This window comes from Hemiscyllium ocellatum, chromosome 35 (genome assembly GCF_020745735.1).
Source record: "Hemiscyllium ocellatum isolate sHemOce1 chromosome 35, sHemOce1.pat.X.cur, whole genome shotgun sequence".
Classification (NCBI taxonomy): domain Eukaryota; kingdom Metazoa; phylum Chordata; class Chondrichthyes; order Orectolobiformes; family Hemiscylliidae; genus Hemiscyllium; species Hemiscyllium ocellatum.
In genome coordinates, this window is record NC_083435.1 from 45166052 (window position 1) to 45180362 (window position 14311).

The window sequence follows — 14311 nt, forward strand, 5'->3', positions numbered from 1 at the left end:
GTGTCACTGGCTGGCCAGCATTGATAGCCCATCTCTATTTGCCGTTGCGAATGTGATGCTGATTTTCTTCTTGAACCGCTGCAGTCCAGTTGCTGTGGGTTGAACCATAATGCTGGCAGGGAGGGAACCCCAGGATTTTGAGCCAACGACTGTCAAGGAACCGTGGCATATTTCCAAAACAGTGGAGTGAGTGACTTGCAGGTTAACTTGCTGTTGGTGATGTTCTCAAGTGCCTGTTGACCTTGTCATTCAAGATGGAAGCGGTCGTGGGTTTGGACGGTGATGTCTCAGGATCTTTGGTGAATTTCTGCAGAGCACCTTTAAGATAGCACGCACTGCTACTACTGAGTGCCGGTGGTGGAGGGATTGAATGTTAGTAGATATGATGCTAATCGAGCGGATTCCTTTTTTCCTGTTTACTGACAAGCTTCCTGAGGGATATTAGAGCTGCACTCTTCCAGGAAAATGGGAAGTATTCCATCACACACCCGATGGATGTGTCATGTAGATGGTGGATAGACTTCTGGGTGTCAGGAGGTGAGTTATTCTCCATGGTGTCCCTCGTCTCTGACCTGCTCTTGTCGACAATTGTGTTTATGTGGTGAGTCCAATTGTGTTTCTGGTCAATGGTAACCTCAGATATGTTGACAGCGGGGGATTCACTGAGGTGAATGAAGTTGAATGTCAAGCATTGGTGATTGGACTGTCTCTTATTTGTAATGGTCATTTTCTACAATGGTATGGTGTGACTGTTACTTGCCACTTGTTGGCCCAAGCCTGGAATTTGTCCATAACGTTTTGCATTTGAGCAAGGACCGCTTCAGTATCTGAGAAGACATGAATGGTGCTGAAAACTATGCAATCACTGGCGAACAAATGAACTGCTAAAAGTATGACAGAGGGAACGCCTTTGATGAAGCAGCTGAGGATTTTTGATTCCTGTTGTGGCAGGGGTCCTTGATGTAATGTATCAAGGGCTGTCACTCTGACCTCACCTTTGGAATTCAGCTCTTCTGTCCATGTTTGAACCAAGGCTGGAATGAGGTCAGGATCTGACTGAACCTGACGAAACCCAAACTGGGCGCCACTGTGCAGATTGTTGGTACGAACATGGTCCATGATAGCACTGTTGATGACCACTTCCATGACTGCGCGATCGGTAATTGCCCGGGTTAGATTTTGTCCTGCTTTTTGTGTACGGGAGGTATCTGTGGAATTGCACACATTGTCAGCTCGATGGAGGTGTTGTAACTTGACTGGAAGAGCTTAGCTCGAGGTGGAGCAATTTCTCGAGCATGCGTATTCAGTGTGTTTGCTGGAATATTATCAATGACCATTGCCTGTGCAGTTTTGAATGGCCTGAGCCGTTGAATTGTACAGTTCAATGGGGATGTACTGAGGGTTGTATATTTGACATAAATATCTATAATTTATTTCGATTGAAAATTGCATTAATATCACTTCTCTTGTCCAATTGTTCTTCCAGTAATATTCAGAATACATCAACACATCGCGAAATACACTACACTTCAAAGCATGGCAACCTCTTTTCTTATCATTCTGGAGAGCGATCCCTAATATCTGTTTTTAATTATTTTACATCTCATGCAATAAATATTGTGATCCTGTCCAGAGGAAAACGTGGTTTCTCCAAGTGTGCAACTCACTATCTGCGAACAATGACATTGGCAGATTTACTGACACTTATCACTGACGCTTTATTTTGGAGGATTAATGAATATTATTTTCCAACATCAATCCTTCTACTCCCATCTGTTTGTTCTGTGAACATCTTGCTACTCCGTGCAGACACTGAAGTTTCTGTCTGGTTAACAGTTGCTTTCACTTTTGATCGTTAATTACCATTTGCTGAATAAGTTAAGAGTCAGATATTGCACCAAGGAAACTGTAGCAGGAGTCATCGGATCCGTATGTCTGCTGTTCTGCTTCACAATCATTCTCTTCTACTTTGCATTCGAACCATTCATGACAACCGGAACTAAGGCATGGGGAGTTTATTGGAAACCCGAGTATTACGCCAAAACTGCATGGATAGCATTTAGCGAATGATTGCTGCTTTACTCCAGTTCTACCAACATTTATGATCTTGATGCTCAATGCACTGACCATCAGCAACATGTTAACAGCCAGCAGAGTCCGCAGGGGGCTGAGAGGAAGCAAACAGAATTTGGTTCAGAATGAGGCAGAGATGGAGAAGCCAAGAAAATCCATCATCTTACTGTTCACAATATCTGGTAACTTCCTTCTGTTACGGATGACGGTTGTGGTCATCTTCATATTCATGAAAAGTACAACCAATCATTATTCAACAGGTCAGAATGACCCACTGCTGATCTCAGACAGTGCCTGTGTTATACTTCAGCTTTTGAATTACTGTGCAAACAGACTTATTTATGCAGTAACCCAGAAAAACAATTTCACAGATGAACTAACGAAAGGGATGAAATGTCCATTCAAAATTATATTTAAATTAGCGACAATCTGATAAGAATAGAGGAATGTTCAGCATGGAATTCGAACATAATCCTATTTCCAATTTTTTCATCTGTCTGTGCCTACAAAGAGCTCAGCAGGTGCCATCTCTGACCCACTCTGCCCCAGCTTGAACACCGAAAGGACCTGAGAACACATTTCTTTACCTTTGCGTGGTTTGTTTGCCAGGGCTTCGGAAATGATATCAGTTATCTGGTTAATTTGTAATAAGATAGATTAAAATACGTCTGTGTTCCCAAACCCAAATCTCAGTTCTGGTTTGATTTCGATTGTGAACAATCCAAACATTTAATTTGAATTTAACAATCACTGATTAACTTTGGAAACCGTTGTTTCTGAAACAATTACTATCGAACAGACAAAATTGGGTCAAAATATATCAAGATTATAACCTAGATTCGAATTAATATCTTATTTAATGTCAAATGTAAGTCGCTTCATAGAAGATGCAATTTGATTGTTCAAAGTACTGGGCCTGTAGCAAAATCAATTTTCTTCTTACCCAGAAAAGATACAAACAGCAAGATGAAATGTGATTTCATTACTACTCAGCAACTGTTTCAATGCAGCAGGATCCGATAAACGCACCCTTGGCAAAGGCAAAATGAGCAAAGCAGACTTCTGTCACTTTCAAGTTTCTCTCGTGTTGAAGAATGGAAAGAAAGTCAAGTGCGCGAATTTTGCTGGGTTTACGGTGGCAGCATTACCATGAGCAGCAGCAGAGACGAAGGGCGGGCGGGGGGGGGGGGGGGGGCGGGGCGAACGTGGCAGGGGTGGAGAGAGAGAAGGGGAATGAGACAGAGAGGGAGACTGAGCGATAGAGAGACAGACAGAGACTGACAGATGGACACTGAGAGACAAACAGAGACTTAGAGAGACAGTTTTATCTAGCGGTTTCATTTTAAAGAAGCTTCAATGATGGAAAGCGAAAAGGGAAAGTCAAGGTATTTGTTATCCTGACTCCACCCACGCGTGACCTCTTTTCTTGTATACAGACATGTAGAATCAGATTTATGACACCCCTACACAAGAGGAGCAGTCCAGATCAAATCCGTCTTATATGCACATCTCCTCACATCTCTGCCTTAAAAATGAACAATCAACATTCATTTCCAAATCCGTTGCTTTTATGTTAATACCCATGATTATAGAAGTGTATTAAGTTAAAACTCAGCATGTCAAATTTCAACATGAAATTTCTTCTCAGTCCCTTTCATACCCTACTGAACATAGTGTCTTCCTTCATCAAAGTTGTGGCAACACTTCAGCAATTCTATTCATCCTGAAATATGCACAATTTTTAAATTTAATAGCTGCAACAATAACGTCCAATTGAACAGTCTGGTGTATTCACCCTTTGTTTTACTTCCATAAGTGATAAGGGGCGAAATCAGCGAAGATAAGTTGCTCAGATAAATTGCTGGCATCGTAAGTGTCGAAATTTTGCGAACTCAACACCGTTTTGAAGATCTCCTTCTCAATAGTGAATAGGTCTTCTGATAAATATTGAACTATCACGAAAAGTACCCATTAGGTGCTGCAAACACAGGCAGAGCAGTCAACACAGATTTCAAGTTGTCAAATGCCTTCTGATACTGATCCATACACTGACTTGTTCTGCATTTCTTCAAAAGGTCAGCTCGTTCACAAACCACATTATTAATGTATTAATATTCAATAAATTTTATTTTCAATAAAAAACAAAAACAGTCCCAGGAAACGTAGGCATTCCTTCTTCATCGACTGCATGTGAAGGACCCCCATAACCATTATTCCCACGTCTTATGGCACATCTGTTCATATCTACTTACATGGCTGAAGAATGTGACTTGGTCTCTTGCGTGCTCACTTTTAAAAATGTTATGACCAAGTCCACCTCCTGAAGTCCATTGAATAATTCTGCCAGCTGCTCCAGAATTTATTTCATTTTGTGGGGAAAAACCGTTTATGCACACCACATAACTGGAGAACCCAAAAAATACCTCATTTATTAGGCTCTGAAACGGGGCTGATGCATTTTCGATCACAAAAGGTATGACCTTAAACTGGCGAAGTCTATTTGCTGCAATGAAAACCAATTTCTTTCCTCTATGTCGGGTAAGTACATTTGCTAATACCCTCAAAATAAGTCCAACTTAGGAATTGCTTGTCCGAACGTCTCGCTACATTCTTCCAAACGTGGATTTGGATATGAATCATATTTCGTTACTGTACTGATTTTGCCATACTCCTCACCTAACCGTCGTGTACCATTTAGTTTTGGGAACATGACTATGGCTGAGCTCCAGGTGCTACAAAATTAATTCGAGTACATTATTCGCAAGAATGCTTTCAATCTCCTTTTGAAACTATGCCAATTTTAAAGGTTGGGTTGTTAAGGATGTTACTTAATTGTAACAGAATTGCCTTCACTTACAACATGCGTGGTGAGATTAATATTTCCACCTGATACTATCGTAGCTTCTCGTGTGATGGTTATAATTCTTTTAGGTCGCATCGATTTTCCTTTAGAAAGAAATTCAGTAATTTAACTGATTTTTTGAGAAGTTCTTTATATTAAATTTTAGTTGGAGGAATTTCCAATTTACAATCGTCTGCATTTGCTCTACTCACTGAGATGTAACCAGTACCACAGTCTCCTTTTGCTTTCCTTCTCTCAAGCAGTATCTTTTGAAACAGTGACAAGAAACCTTCTCTTAGATTTCTTCCTCACTGGCGTTATTACGTAACATTTCACAGCGTTCAGTTTCCTCCGAATTTGATAACTACCATGAAATCTTTCCTTTAAAGGTTCACTTATTAGTGATGGAACGACTGATGTTTTACCTTTGTTTTTTGAACTCCTGTCTGCTTCTTTCTCATTCCACGTTGTGCTATTTTTAATTGTTTTCTTGCTAACTCACAAGTACTATTCAAACTCTGCATTACATTTGGCACATTGTCCAATTGTGTACCCCCTAATATTTTACTTAAAATTTCTCCTTTAGAAGTTTCAAGTGGACCTCTTACTTCTTGCCCCAAAAACTGATTCAATTGCATTGAATGTATTCAATTAATTAGTTGGTACCGAATTCCAAAAAAGTCCACATGGAATTATTTTATCGTAATGCCCAACATTGTCTTCACTGTTGTTGTTCAACCTGGTCTTTAAAGTATGATGCAAAGCTCCTCGTGAATCCAAATTGCACAGTGCATTTGATTTCTTTTAATCTTCAGCCATCCAAATCTTCCTCGAATACATTTTACAAAAAAATCAACACTTGATCCAATGGCATCTGTGTGAGTCGTTCATATCCCTCAAATAAAGGAGGATATCTTGCCTAATCCTTTTACTGTCATACTATGTACTGGGGTTACCTCTGAGAAACGATTAGACAGATGCCTTTGGGTCAACAAACATTGATTATGACCGTTATTTATTAGGAAGGGGCCCGATGCAATCAATTTCGAGTCTTTTAAAATCATTCCTTGGAGGATGATCGTGGTATTACGGGTGGTGGTGTTATCACTGCCTGATGTCTTCGAATTGCAAGGTATGTGGACTTTGCCTGAAATGTCGACTCTCCTGATCCTCAGATGTTACTTGATCTGCTGTGCTTCTCCAGCCGCACAAATGTTGCCTCTGGCACCCAAATTGCATCTGTCTGGTAACCCAGGTGCTACCGTTGTGTAGTTGAGGACTTGTACTGCACATTGAAAAGAGAGGGAATGCTGTTTTGCACTGACAGATGAAAAATAGCTGTCATATGACTAGCTAGCAGTCTAAGAGTAGACTCGAAAATTGGAAACATGTAACATTTGCTGGCAAACACATTGTTGACTTAGTTGCTGTTTTGAAAACAATTTCAGCTTCACGAAATAGTTTAAATTATGCCTCCGGACGCTAAATCGATATTGAAGTTACTGATTTGCCTGTATCAAATGTTTTGATGTCTGGGAGAAAAAAGCAAACATTTGAAAGTTAATCAGAGAGTAACTGCCATCGAGAGAGAGAAATTGTTGTTCACAAAACTCTCTATGAAAGTACCTTTCTTCATATGTAACATCATTACAGTAAAGGACAGAAGATGTCAGGGGGGAAACTTCAATCGGAGGAAGACAGACACGGATGAAGACAGCTATTGTGTGGTTTTGAAATTAAGTTGATGGAATTTATACTGTAAAATAATTGGATTCAGATCACAAACAATAAAGAGAAATGGTTCTTAGATTCATTTTTTGTTGTTGTTTAACATTCACTGCCAGAGTTAAAGAATCTGTTGATTATTTTTCTATTAATATTGGAATTTGGGAATTCGTCGCTACTCATACTTTAACAAACTGCTCGGCAGGGTAGATTTTCTGGTGTTTGGTAAAATTAAGAGAACCATTCACCACTGTCTCTGAAGAGTTTGGGGGTTCGGGTACGTCATTTGCACAGTTTTAGACAGATCTTGTCTGAGGTTTGGACAGATTTGAACTGATTTGGGGTGCGAAAATTCCCAGCAGATTTAAGCACTTTTCGAACAATGTCTTAAGTTTGTAGATAAAATGTAGGAGTTACGACACGGGGTATACCCTCCTGCGTATTTTAAAGTCAGCAACATAGAAAAGAATTATCCCCTGCTGTAATCTGTCAGAAAATCGAGTGGCCAGGAACAATGTAAAGTAAACTTAACAACTTTCTGTCTTAAAATAAAACAGACAATAATTAACGAGCCACAGTTTACCATTTAGTTGTATAACCTATTTGTAACCTTCCCTGCCATAATACTTGTTTAATAAAACTCCCAATTCAATTTGAGAAAACAACACTTCATATCACAAAACCAGGCAGCTTTCGGTTCTTGTCCTCAGATTTTCCTGTGTCTTCTTCAGGTTAGGAGCTGGTTAAGGGCGGCAGGGTGGCACAGTGGTTAGCACTGCTGTTACCTCGAAGTTATAGGTCAAGCACCACTCGCAGCACTTCTTTCTATACCCAACTGGCAAAACAATTTGAGGACTGCCAGACTGCGCAAGCCACTTGACATCATAGTAGCCTACAAACCCACCAACACACTGAAAATGTTGCTCATAAAAGTTAAGGCTCTATACGGACAACAAGAAAAATCAACGCCATATACAAAATACATTGCAAGAACTGTAACAAATACTACATTGGTCAAACAGGCAAAAGAACCCGCCACCAACATACAAGAAAATCATCTTGCTACAAAAATCCATGACCCGCTCTAACTAGTATCCTCATCTACAGATGAGGAAGGCCACCACTTTGACTAGAGCAACACACCCATTATAGGACAAGCCAAACAGAGACACTTATGAGAATCCAGAGCACCATGGCATTCCAACCTGACCTCTGTCAAAAAAGACCGATGTCTTTTGGATGCCATCGACCAGCCTCTGAGAAAAAGAACAAGAAATGTAATCGCAAACACTGTACATAACATCAACACTGGAAATGACATCACTAACCCAAGGAAACCTGAACACATAACTAGGAAGAGGGAAATAACACCTTCACTTCACCAGAGGTTCACTGATTATGTTATTTACTTTGGTGTCGAAACGTCTTAAAACAATCCTCAGCGAGCAAACTAACATTCAGAAACTCAACCTGAGCTACAAATCTTCTCAAAATTGCTAATACGTATCCTTATTGTCTTACCTTTCTTCTGTATATCCCTCACCCTTTCACGACTCAACACTTCTGCGTGACCTTCTGCCTCTTCAGGTTTCTGCAGGACTATCACTTCAAAAGGGGTGTCCGCTAAACAAACATCAACCCCTTCATCTCTCTGTTTAGTTTTGTTTCGTTTTGTGTCTTATAATACTGGTATCTTGTTACGACAGTCTAAAATATTCCAATATAATTTTCTTTTAACTCCTCAGTTCCCTCGTCCACCTTGGGCTCTCCATAACAAGGGGTATCACTCCCACCTTAGATCCTGCTAAATATTTCCTCAAGGACAAAATGCATTCCGGGATCAGGCACCCTGTCAGTCACGCACACTGTTACTTTCCTGGTCTTAATTTGGCACTCCAACCTAATTTTACACAGTTGAATGTCAAATTTCTGATGAAAGACTCTTGTCCGAAACATCAATTCACCTTCTCCTCAGATGCTGCCTCTCCTGCTGTGCTTTTCCAGAACCACATGCTCGACTCTAATCTCCAGCATCTGCAGTCCTCACTTTTGACAACGTTACATTTTTGTCCATCTGTCACACAAATTACGACACTTTTGGGTCACAGTCAGTAACCTTTCAATTATGTTCATCCCTGACTATTAAAGACTGTTTCCATCCTGTACCTCCTAAAATGCTAGCTTCTTTCCCTTTACGCCATGTCCTTTCTGAGTAAACTTTACCCACAGAGGTAAATTCTTCGCAGAGATCAGGCTCTAACTCGAAACCCAGCTCCTGCCTTGGCTGTGCACTCGCCTGTAGTTCCTCGACTTTGCCCAGTGTTTCCTCTGCTACTTTCACTAATTTCACTGATTTCGTTTTTTTTAGCAGATTTTCCCCCAATCCTTTCATTAACGACCAATACTGTGACTTTACTTGTCCCTCCTTCTGACAGTGAAACAATCTTTTTCCCAATGCCCTTCTTAAACCACTGTAATTTTCTGCATCCCACTCCATTGCACTGAAAACACCTGAGGCCTTGCACTTCCTTGCTCGTCACTTGAGCTCCTTTTTTTAACCCGTGGTAAACCATTATCAGTGTTCTCTAATCTTTGTTTTGCAGTGTAGGGTTCCCCTTCTCCCAGTTTCTAACCCACGCAGGATGAGATTCTTGCTGGAATCTAAACTTTGCCTTAGGCATCTATGTATATTCATCTGCCATCTCTGCTGCTCTTCTCACTTCTTGAAATTTCTGTTCATCCAAATTAATTCTTATCATCTCTGGAAGAGAGTTTAGTAACTCCTCCAGCAGAATAATCTTTCTCAGAACCTCTTAGGTCTTATCTATTGTTCACGACCGCATGTATCTATTAAAACTGTTATGTTTAAATTCTTTGGACTGAACATCAGTCTGATTTGGCTTCTTCTTTCTGTTTCTGAGTCACTGTCTATACACCTCTGATAACAGTTCATAAGCACGCAAAATAGCCTATATGACATCTCTGTAATCTCTTGCCAGCATAATCTCATCATTCATAATCTCATCTGACAGTGCTGCAAATAGACCACCAGCTCTGCCTGCCAGTTTAGTCTGAGCAAGCACTCCCCACTCGTCCCCAGACTACTTCATCTGCCGAGGCACTTTTTCAAATAGATCAAGAAGACAATCTTTCTCATCGAAATGTACCAGTGCTTTAACCTATTTGTATGTATCACTATCGTTTCTCTTCACCTCCATCCTGTTAACTTGACATTCCTGACGAAGGCACAACTTCTGAAATTCAAATTCTCGCTCCTTTTCTCTGCCTTTTCTCTCTTTGACGCTCTGATTTTCCTCTTACCTCTCTTTCTCTCTCTCTCTTTTCTTTTTTCGCTCACTCTTTTTCAGCGAAGAACATGCTCTGACTTTTTCCGACCTCTGTCATTTGTTTTCCGATCTTTCTCATTCTTTTTTCTCTCTTTGTCTGCTTTTGCTCTCACTTTCTCTTTCTCTTTTCCTTTCCTTTTTCTTTCTTTCTTTATTCTCTCTCTCTTTCTTTTTCTTCTTTCTTTGTTTATCTCCTAACTACATTTTCCCCAATGCAAATTAATTTTTTTTTCTAACTCATCTGCACTCCTCTGTTTCTGTGATACACCTAAGTGCTTGAGTTGTTCCCTTACAATTTGAGCTTTACCCTTGTCCTTGGTACAAACTAATTCTGATAACTTTGATAATTCTGAAATTATAACCTTTTACTGTCCTCATAAACTTTCTTGGCAATTTTTCGAACCATCTTCAAACCCTAGAATGTCTGAAAAAATTTTAAGAGCTATTTCTCTAATCATAAATTTAACAAATTGTGAGTAACTGCAGTGAAATAAAACGTCTCGTGTATTTTATTTAAAAGTCTGGGATATTAATTGGCAAGTGATTAAATCTGCTGGAACCTTTCGAACTCTAAATCTGTTCAAACCTCTCCAAACCTCAGACTAGATCTGTATCAAATTGTTCAAATCACGGATCCGAGCTCCTACCCTGTTATGACTGGTGGGAGGTCAAAGAGCTGGAATATCTGAACGATGCATCTGCACGCCTCAGGATTCACAGTTGCCAAGATGTCCTCACCATTGTATAATTTGTTTTGTCCGTTTTTCTGTCAAACTGATTGATCCAGCTGTGGGTCAATTCGAAATGTCCAAAGTAGAAGTCATGCTCACTTGACAACAAAAAGGTACAGCAAAAATCGTTAAATTGGAATAAAAAGATAGACATGTGAAGAAAGGCGAGGTAAATTGGTTAGGTGAATTGGCCATGCTAAATTGCCCGTAGTGTTAGATAAGGGGTAAATGTAGGGTTATGGGTGGGTTGCGCTTCGGCGGGTCGGTGTGGACTTGTTGGGCCCAAGGGCCTGTTTCCACACTGTAAGTAATCTAATCTAATCTAATCTAATCTAATAAGCACTGGAGATCACAAGAATGACCAGTGATCGTTTTGAATCGTACACTATTATGAAGTGAAACTCGTTGTTCTGCTGCAGGCGCTCACAGAAGTTGTCTGTCCATTAATATCACTGAGATACTTGTTGCAGATAGTATCCAACTAAAGAATGTGTCTGCCGCTCGATTTGAATATTACATTGCTGAAGAATTAGGGAACAGTGTTTTTGAGAATATTCACCTCTGTTTGTAACAGCACAATTCCAGTAGCAATCATTTTGTCTGCTTCATTCTCCACATGTGTCAATGTTAACGATCGTCAGAGCATACAATATGTACAGTGCTATAAATGAGTCGAGAATGTGGTGCTGAAAAGGCACAGCAGGTCAGACAGCATGCGAAAAGCAGTAGAATCGACTTTTTGGGCATAAGCCCTTTAACAGGATTGAGACTTCTGAGGCTGGAAGCTGACAGTTAAATATGAAGTGGGGTGTGGCAGGGGGAAGGTAGCAGAGAACGCAAAAGGTAGATGAAGGCAGGGGATAAAGTGATAGTCGGAGAGAATTGCGGAGCGGATGGATGGGAAAGACAGGGGAGAAAGTGATAGGTCAGAGAAGAGAGAGGAGAAGATAGATGGGAAAGACGTTGGACAGGCCAAGAGTGATCTGCATCAAGCAGGCAGGATGTCAACTTACAGATAATTTCAGAGAACATCTCTGGGACACCCGCACCAACCAAACGCACTGCCTCGTGGCAGAACACTTCAACTCCCCCCTACCTCTCCACCAAGGATATCGAGGTCTCTGGCCAACTCTATTTCCAAACCATAATGACCCTATGATTGGAGGAAGAACTACTCATCTTCAGCGTTGTCACCGAGCAACCACATGGGATTAATGTGGTTTTCACCAGTTTTCTCATTTCCCCTACCCCACCCTATCACAGTCCTAAGACTCCAACTCGGCACTGCTTTCTTGACGTGTCCAGTGTCGTTGCCATCTAAATATTTCATAAAAACCAAGTGTGTTTAAACAGAGTCTGTCCAAACAAATTAGCAACTGTTATTCGTTAAACACGACGGTGAAACCTTATGTTAATAAACTCAAACACCCTGGAAACAGACTTCACCTCTTTCACTCTTTCACTCTTTCACTCTAAAAATGAAGATTGTACAACAACTGTTTGCAACTTTAAGCCTCCTTTCTCCTAAAGTTTTGTTATCTACCTTCCACCTAAAACACTATACTGACCCAATAAAAGCCCCTATTAAACATTACATCAACTCAATTTTCAAGACACATGACGTGTTCCTGAAACTTTCATTACAAAACAAGCTTCACACTCTCTGAAAGGTTCAGTACAGGACTTCAAATTCATAACAGCTCCCCACACGCAAAGAAATGAAGCAACATAATGAAAAGATGTTTTATTTTCCCATTTTGAAGCCCATTGTCATTATATATATCGAGGACGCTAATCTAAGTTCATGTTAATTTCTGAAAAATTGAGTTGATGTAACTTTAATGGGGGTTTTTACTGAATCAGTATATATAAGTATACAGCAGTATATATCATTGATATATGTTCTCACATTCTTACGACACGCAACATGTACAATTTGCAAATTACAAGTTCATAACACAGGACTCCAAAGGAATAGCCTGATATTCTTGTCATTAAATCGTTCCAAGCACCGTCTCTGACTTATTTGTTGCTGCAGAAACATTAAAACATTGCAAGGTCAATATCAACCTCAGTAATTCCTTGTCCACCGAGGAGTATTTTGTCCGGTGGTTGGTGGGTTTCTTAAAAAATTCGGCAATTGGCCGTCCCATGCCATCATACTCTTCCTGTAACAGAAGACACTAACTCCGATGTCGCTGGCATTGAATGCAAATTTGAAATATTTCAAAGGTTTGGTGGACCTAAAACTGATGTGGGTAGTTCATACTGCTTTTAAGTTGTCAAATCCATCCTGGCATTGGTGTATCCACACACATTTTGTGCTCTCCTTCAGAAAAAAACTGTTAGTGGTGCCATTATGCTGGTGATGTTTGTAACAACTTCCGGTAGAATCTGCTTAATTCCAAAAACCGAAACATCTCTTTCGTCCGGGTTGGCCGTGTAATTTCTTCCATGGCTTTCGACTTTGTGTTCATTGAGCTCAACCTTCCACTTCCAAAGTTATGGCCAAGAACATGACCTTTGCTTTTGCGATCTCCATTTTATGTAAGTTTAGTATCAGTTTTGCTTCTCTGAATCATTTAAAGAGCTCTGCGCACTGTGTCATATGATCTTTCCATGAGTCACTGGAGGTGACTCCATCATTCAGATAACTGCAAAACAACTCTCTTCGTAAGCCTTTTGAGTGTGACATCACTTTGTCTCGATATAGCACATTTGGTGGTACAATTACAGAAATATATTTCGCTTTCTCTGATAAAGATATTTGGCAATAACCGCGCAGTGAGTCCAACTTTGCAATGTAACTGGCTTGTCCAACTTTCTATATCCGGTCCTCCAATCTTGGTATTGGGTATGACACAGATTTTGTTACGTTAAATCGTTGAGTCCCGTCAGATTTGGGAAACCAACACGATCGGTGAATTCCACTTGCTCAGACTCGATTGAATTCTTTCTTCAGTGAGCATCACACCCACTTCCTCACTTTCAAAAGATGAAGCGTATAAGGCTGTTATTTTGTCGGAACAGCGTTCCTTACTTCTAAGCCGTGCATACGTCCTCCCCATTGATTTCTGCATATGTCCTCGTTTTGCTTCTAAAAATCTTTGCAAATGCGTTCTTTGCTCGTGAGAAAGACAGCTTAATAACCAAACCAACTTCTCAAAGACTTCTTTATTGTTAAAGGTACGAACACTTGTTTAACCAGTTCTTTCTTCCAGTATAATAAGGATTCGACATACTTGATGCAGTTTTATTTTCTATCTGACATCTTTATTAGATAATTTACTAGATTAAAATTTTTCGAAATATTATAGGGATCTAAGCCTGGCTTTGAAGTGATGTCCGACCAGTGTTAACAATACTAATGCGTCATCACCATCGGAAAATGTCCGGATTTCAGATGTTTTTTTTATCTCCCACCTGCTTCATTCAATGCTGTGCTGTCTTCAGGTGCAGACGTTCAAATTAAATTATTTTCGAACAGAGAACACTTGTCTCTCTCTCCCGGCTGTACTGTCACCTCACACGCTTTGGACGTTTTTGCACCATCTACATGAATGACATGTTTTTTCACACTGTAGTTTTCAGTT